Here is a 7,750-nt window from a genome sequence, read left to right as displayed (position 1 = left end):
CAGAGGGAAATGTTCATTAAAACTGAAAACCTGAGAAAGAGACAAAAGTTTGGGATGGCCCAATTGTGAGTCCCTTGAGACAAATTACATTATCTTATTCAATCCTTGTGGCTTCAAGAATGTCAGAGTCACATACCTATCAGTCACATAGTTACCAAGAAACAATGCCAGGATCAAACCTAATTCTTTCAGGTATCAAATTCATCTTGCTTTCCAATTTAGAGTTACTATGGCACTAATAGATAGTAAATGCTGCTTTGATTTGATTGATTTTGTAAAAGGATTTCCAAGTTTTCTTTATAATGACTCAGGCATTCCATTTGAGGGCTAGACAAGATTGACATCTAGGAATCATAGATCTATTCATCTGCCCCATCCACTAAATTCATGGTAGAGAAGAGAAAAGTAACTCCTGATATCCAGGAACTGGCCTGATGCTCACAACTAGGTCTTATTCATGCAACTTCAAGCTGGACTGATAATAACAAATGGGCCTTGTTCTTCTGTTGGAGAATATCACAGAACATCAATGCCAGATAAGGTTGCTCTGAGACGATGACTGAGTGAGAATGAAACAAAGTCACTGTATACCCACACAACATCAATCACTTCCCTCTGTCTCAGCTAAAATGAATAATTGTTACTTATGTATCGATTATAGCTTTAACTCCATCTAGCCTTCTCTCGCTATAGATAAGAATCATTGTGATACCCAGTCATAGAATTGCCCCTGCTTTCTGATAGCTCCCAATCTAGAGTGAATTTCTGCTTCCTTAGGCTCTCCCAAAAATTACTTTGTATAATCTCAAATACTATAATAGGTTCTTTTTAACACCTTTCTTCCTGAGATGTTCCCTTTTATGAATGTTCTCCCTCACTGTAACAAGTAATGAACCTAATTTGTTTAACTACAAATGAATTATTTGTGGTTGTTGATTGAATAATATTGACACCAGACTCTCAAGGTAGACGGCCCATTCAATAACCTACTTTGTGTTTGGAATATCTAGTGAGCAATTATCCTGATAAAGAGGATAGAGCAGTTTCTTTCCATACCAGTGCTATATGAGATAGGATCTTGATTTTCTTAATAAATCTTCAGTCCTGATTTAAACTTATGAACCTCATCAGGTGTAGTTCCAGAGTTAGATCTCTCTGGAAAGGAGGGCCTCCCAGTGGGAAGGTGGGGTTAATGCAAGTAATACTGGACACCGCATCAGAAAACTTGGTTTCTAGTTTTGTCTCTATTGGAAAATAGTTTTGTGCCCATGGTCGAGTTGTTTAACCTCTTTGGGCCTCAGGTTTAAAATGAGCGTGTTGGATAGTAGAGGTCTCTGTGATTCCCTCTAGCTCTAACATTTGGTGATTCTATTACTCGAAATCTACTATGGAGATGTCATGTCCTCTCTCTAGTAGGTAATACCATATAATTCTGAAGGGTTTTGTGATGTGAGTCACTCAAAATTCTCGATTTTCAAAGGATATCTGAAGTACATAAAGGTATAGTTTGTAATTTTCTTCACAAATATTTGCAGACAGATGGCTAGCATAATTGTTTTTGGTGTAAAGACAGACATAGTTAAAATATAATAAGAACCAGATAAATCTGCAGGAACTCTCTTAGCTCTGTCTCCAGAGAATCAGTGCTAATAAGTCAAATTAGTCATTTTTATTTAGGAGCTATAAAAAGGCATATGGTTTCATGCTGTACCAGCTGTCATAAAATTTTGGAGAAAAGTGTTGCTTACAAAGCTTCTAGGGAAAATGTTTCATAAAAGTATTTTAACCTTTATAGCTTACAAAACCAGTTGGCTTCCTTTCTTCATAAACTATATTTTCAGCCTAAATTCTCTTTCACAACAAAGGTTTATCAGAAAGGAAAACACACAGCTAGGAGAAAAATAACTGTACAGCCTCTAGTGGAGTACCAGTTATATATTGCATTTTTATAGAGCTAGGATTTTCATGAGTCTGAGTGTGTTGTGATGAAATACATTTAGAGATTTGTTTTCTAACAAATAAGGTAATATAAGTGTAAGTTCTAGAAAGCTATGCTCCACTGTTTAACTTTCATGCATACTATGAATTACAATGGTAACTATAATATATACATACTTAATATGCATACTTTAAGAATACCTACTCATAACTATGTATATGATTCAGATGGGTACTAGATTTATTGGGGTGATCACTTCACAAGTTATATAAATGTCTAACCACCATATTGTACATCTGAAACCAATATAATATTGTATGCCAAATGTAATTGAACAATAAAAAAATTAAAAATCCCTACTCATATAAAAGATTCTTTCAGTTTTTGTTTTGTTTTGTTTTGTTTTGTTTGGCCTCTCCTCCCTTATCATTATTGAATTGTGTATGTGCGTGACTGTAGAGTCAAAGGATCTTCGATTTTACTGTAATTTATTCTTCTAGTTCTCTATTCTTTTACATTTTCTCTCTCTTCTGTGCTTTTTTTTTCTTTGTTTATTCACCTTGTAGATTCACGATGGGTTTTTTTTCCCTCCTTTTCCTTTTAGTTTTTCATTAAAAGAAGCCAGGTTCATAAAAGAAAGACAGGGTTTGAAACAGAAATTTAGACTCACAGATTTATATGTTTATAGCTAAGAGCCCATTGTTTCAATTATGGTTGGTCTCTTGTCAAGAAAAAAAGCATAATAAATCATAAGAGAATAGATTAATAAGAAAGTCTTTGGAAATAATCAGAAAATATAGTGGAGTTCTCAAAAACTAACAGTAGAAATTGAGTAGTTATATATGAATGATGTTTATAGGGACAAATAATATTTAGAAAGTATTAATTACAAAATCTATTGATTATGCTTGCCTAAGTGCAAATTTAGTATTTGAGTTGTCATAGCAACTTGAACACATTTGGTTTTTGAAATGACTTTTGGTTAGGCAATTGTAAAAGGCTTTTAACGATTTTTACCATGCATTTCCTTGGGGCCTTATGTCCTTGGTTTCTTCAAAACAAAATTACATTCGACTTCATACCTTTTTCATTTTACTAAGACTAAAGTACATTTTATCACACTTCGCACAATATATTGTTTACAAGTCTGTCAGATAATGCATTTGTTAAATAGTTGCCCTTTGCCAATATCTCAGTAGATTAGAGCAGAGGTTCCCAAATTTTCAAGGATGAAGGTTTCTTGTATGTATCAAAATAGTTCTTGGGACTATCCCTCCTTCACCCTTGTCTCTATGAAAATAGCTATCCTTTCCTATTTTTCTGTTATGATGTCACCTAGCTTGTTTTAATTCAGTATTATTTTAATGAATTTTCCTTTCATTCATAACTATAAACACTCATGCACATATTAAGAAAACAGTAGCACATATTATTATTCAGTTATCAGATTAGTATGCATATGGATTAGCAAACTCTGTAAGAACTGATTCGTTATAGTACTCAGGCTGGGAACCTCTGGTTTAGAGCTTGACACTACAAAATTGTCACCTCGTTGCTTTTGTTGATTTAATTCCCAAAGTGGTTCACGGAACTCCCTCTCCAAATCTGAACCTATAATTTTAAGTAGGCTGTTACCAAAATGGCAGTAGTATGGAATAATATTATTGTCACCTTCCTTCTGTTTCTTCCTTGAAATTTGTTATGGGAGGTGGGAGTGGGAAATCTGGCCCAGATGGTCACCAGTTAATGGGAAATGGTGAGGACTGGGTACTGTTGAGCTAAAGCAGGGCATTTTCTTGCCCAAAAGAAAATGAATCGAAAAGAACAATGTTGGAGAGCCAAGTAAAATTCTATAGAGGATAAGTTGGAATTTAAACATTGAGGAAAGCACAAACAAATACCAAGTCCAAAGGTAGAATCAATGTCAGGATTGCTGAGCCAAACATTCAAGATTTGAGTTAGGAAAAGACTATGATAAAGAATGTGGAGCCAGCATGATAGTGCTTTCTACTTGTCTACTTTTGAAACTGATCCAGTTTTGGCTGTTTGTTTTTAATAAATGGTGAAGGGTTCATTAGCTTGCCATACCATGTTTTCATTTTGGTTTCCCAAAGTATACTTCTCAGCTCTCATTAGAAACTGGAAGGAGTCTATGGCCCTGCTACCCTGAACACGCCTGATCTCATCTGATCTCTGAAGCTAAGCAGGGTCAGGACTGGTTAGTACTTGGATGGGAGACCACCAAGGAAGACCGGGTGCTGTAGATGTAAAAAAAAAAAAAAAAGAAACTGGAAGGTTATTTTGTTCTCCTTTTCATAACCGCAAGCCATGCACTTGTTTGGTTGTATCATAGGAAGCAGGATAACAGGTATTTAGACTGGAAAATCCATCTCCTGACCCATAATTCTGAAACCTACATTTTGTATAGTTTTTGCAATACAAATTAAGCCATTTACCTTAGACCCTCTCCTAGAGGTTTTCTTCTCACAGAAAAAAAGCTGTTTTCTATCTCTGGGCTGTTCAAACAACAGCATCCAGCTGTCTTGTGGATGTGTGATGTTGGGCATCAGAGGAGTCTATGTAAATTAGTGATCACTACTACTCTGATCCTTCTCTCCTGGTGTGGAAGCTGAGGAAGGCTCAGGTGAGGATTTGGAGTAGGAGTTATGAGCATCTCTCTACCAGAGCTGTGATATGTTGTGCCAATGGACAAATGCTAAACCCTCTGAATGTCAAGGGGGCAAACCTAGAGAAGTGAGTGTAAATGGGACATTAGAGCAAGAAGGCCTATGTTCAGTGAAATTAAATAGATTTCTTTACTGCATAATCTATCATAGTATTTCATATAATGTGAAATGTGACTCTCCTAGATGGGGTTAGGTTATGCCCTCTTTTCCAAACTTATCTGATTACTAACTCTGAATATTCATGTGTGTGGTTGGATAAGAGATTGCTGGACACTAGTGTTCCATAGAACACAGTTTGGAGAATGCTGCCTTAACAGAAATGAAATTTAAAACATAGGCTCTGCTAGCTGTGCAGGTAGGTTATTTTTGAATGTGGAGAAGTAGATTTGTTTTAGAATGCGCAGAGCAAAAATAATGTAATTTAATTCGTTAAGGTCTCTGTGAGGTGATACGGCACATCAATATAACATACTAAAACTGAGATGGTTGGATTTGCACCATTTCAGCAAATTTCAGATAATAAGGTGCTAGGATGCTGGACAGAGAGAAAAGGAAACACATTTTGGCCACTCTGGCATGCTCTGTATCAGTGTAAACGGGAACCCAAATCTAATTTTAAACAAAGCCTAAGTAATAGCAGTGAGTTTCCATACAATTCACTTCTTAAATTCAGTTTAATTCCTTTCCTTGAAGTTCTACAAAACATTATTTTAAATTCCAAAATGTTCTCTTTATTTCCAGTTCTCTTCCATTGATTCCATTTTTCTAACACAAAGTAAAAACCATCTGTTTACATCAAAATACACACTTAAAAGTCTTATTTGCATCACTCACACCAATAAGCCTGGAGGTACTTTTCCCTATCAGAATTTATAAATGTCACAGTCTTCTTCACTTCTCTCTAGTCACTTCTCAAGGGCAAAATTCCTCTTAATTAAGTGTTTAACTTTGTGAGGTGGTATGTTTCAGTAGTCTGAATTAATGTCAGCGTGCCTTAGTATGCTGAGACATCTGTTCAGAGCATGGGCCGCCCTCTCAGCCAGTTAATTTAGACTGCTAGACAGGGCTTCTACTTTTCCTTTCAAGGAAGTCATAGTTGGCTGCAGGTGAACTTACCAGTTGAGCATATCATTTCATTGAGCCCGTCTTCACATTGTTTCCTTAGCATTTTGCAGGGTGGAAGAAGAGATAGCATGTACAAATAGCTCAATGTTAATGAACTTCCTTGAACAGGTTCTGTATTCCGGGGGTGGGAGGATTGATGGTCAGACTCACAAGATGGCGGAAGATCTGCAAATCCAGTTTGATGTGAGATATGTTGATAAGGGCCTCTATTCTTTCCCATGCTTGGTAAAGTACCAGCATTTCCTTTGATGGGGAATCCCCCTTTAGATTTTGAGGATTTCAGTCTTTCAAAAGGTCTTTACTAAAATGCAAATATCCCAAGGGGAGGGGTATGAAAATGTTAGGCAATTAAGTAGACATGAGCAACAGGAGGTAGGAGGGGGAAATGAAGGCCTAACCTAGAGACCTCCCTTAAGACCTCCCTGAAACACCCATTTTTATGGTTAAAAATTACCTTACTTCCTGGACTATGAGAAAGTAAGAATTACAAAAATAATTACTGGTTTAGTCCAGCCATGAGCACATGTGCAATTAGTACACATACTGCCCTTTCCTGACTGGAGCCTCATTATACCAGTATTATAATATCATATGTATGCCTGGAAGTTCATGAATCTAATTATAACATACTGAATTCTGAGTAACCGCATGTGCAGTAAACGAGAGGTTATATAACAGCATAATGTCAGTCAATTATCTAGCACCACCCTTACAACCACCCACCACGGCCATAATATAAGTTATACTTTCCGGAATCCACAGGGCTATAGCCATCTGTGGCATAACCTGTTTCTCTCTTGAAAGATACTTTAATAAATCGTACTTTTCTTAAATCCCACTGATCTGTAATGCTTTACTATGACTGTGGAAAGGACTGAGCCTTCTCAGTGTTCCTAGTACCCTGGAAATGCTAACAATAAGGTTTCTTTTCCTGTGATAATTGATTTGTGTTCGACTTTCTTTGCAAGTACCGTCCAGAACAGGTATGCATCGTAGGACCTGAAACTTATATAGTTTAGAGGAGAGCTGTTTAAGAAAAAAGAATAAACATTTACTAATAAAATTAAGTAAAGGGTCTTGGGAGGGATCTAGGCAAATTAGGGGCCCCAAGGCTTCATTTGTTTCATGGTAAATCCATCTCTGGTCTATATTAGTGCTTATCCAACTTTAGAGTACATTAGGAGCATGAGATTGATTCTTTACAAATGTAGATTGGAAGGCCTACCCTTTGAGTTTCAGTTGTAGTAGATCTGAATTTGAACCCTGGAAACTTGGAGCCCGGGAGAGGCTGAGGTACATACCTATATACCACACTTGGAGAAATATTGTTCAAAAAGTAGAGTACAGAGTAGGCACCTGAGGGAAGGAGTGGGACTTTGCCATTCAGGGAAATGAGGCTGTAGGAGGAGACCAAAGACAACTCTGAAATGAGGCAATGGTACTTGTATATATATATAGCTGTAGAGTCACAGCCACATCACCCTTACTACATATGGCTCCTTCATGTCTTGTTATCCTCTGCACTCAATATATAAATTCTCTCCGATGTCTGCAAAATGAATGTAAGCCACGGAACATCTCAGTTTAGTGAATTTACTTATTGTGTCTATTTCTTTCACATATTTAGGACAAAGCAACAGGAAATGCATGGTTTTCTCGTAAAGAAGCATCTTTATTTTTGAAACGTGGACCTATATGCCATTATATGATATCCACCCTTCTTGGAAAATTTCAAGGATAAGTGAGATCTCTGACATTACTCTCTGCAAGGGGAGTCCTATGCCTATACATATAGTGGGAGATGATGAATGTTTGGGCAGGAAGAGGGACAAAAGACAAATATGGCTGACTTGGAGCTTGAGCTATCACTCCCATTCTAAGAAACTAGGTTAACAGCTCGGTTAGGAAACTTTCCCTAACATTTGGGGACAGCAAGAGTTTCATAGTTATTTCTCCAGGATTATAACTATTAAAAGTTAGATGGATATATGATAGGTAT

General features: G+C 36.7%; 1 pseudogene; it reads left to right on the top strand.

Annotated features, from left to right (window-relative positions):
- Nucleotides 1–4,087: 4,087 nt before the first annotated feature.
- On the top strand, nucleotides 4,088–4,206 carry LOC111746332 (annotated as a pseudogene).
- Nucleotides 4,207–7,750: the final 3,544 nt, after the last annotated feature.

Source organism: Pteropus vampyrus, unplaced genomic scaffold (assembly GCF_000151845.1).
Source record: "Pteropus vampyrus isolate Shadow unplaced genomic scaffold, Pvam_2.0 Scaffold184, whole genome shotgun sequence".
Lineage (NCBI taxonomy): Eukaryota > Metazoa > Chordata > Mammalia > Chiroptera > Pteropodidae > Pteropus > Pteropus vampyrus.
This window is presented reverse-complemented; position numbering and strand designations above follow the sequence as displayed.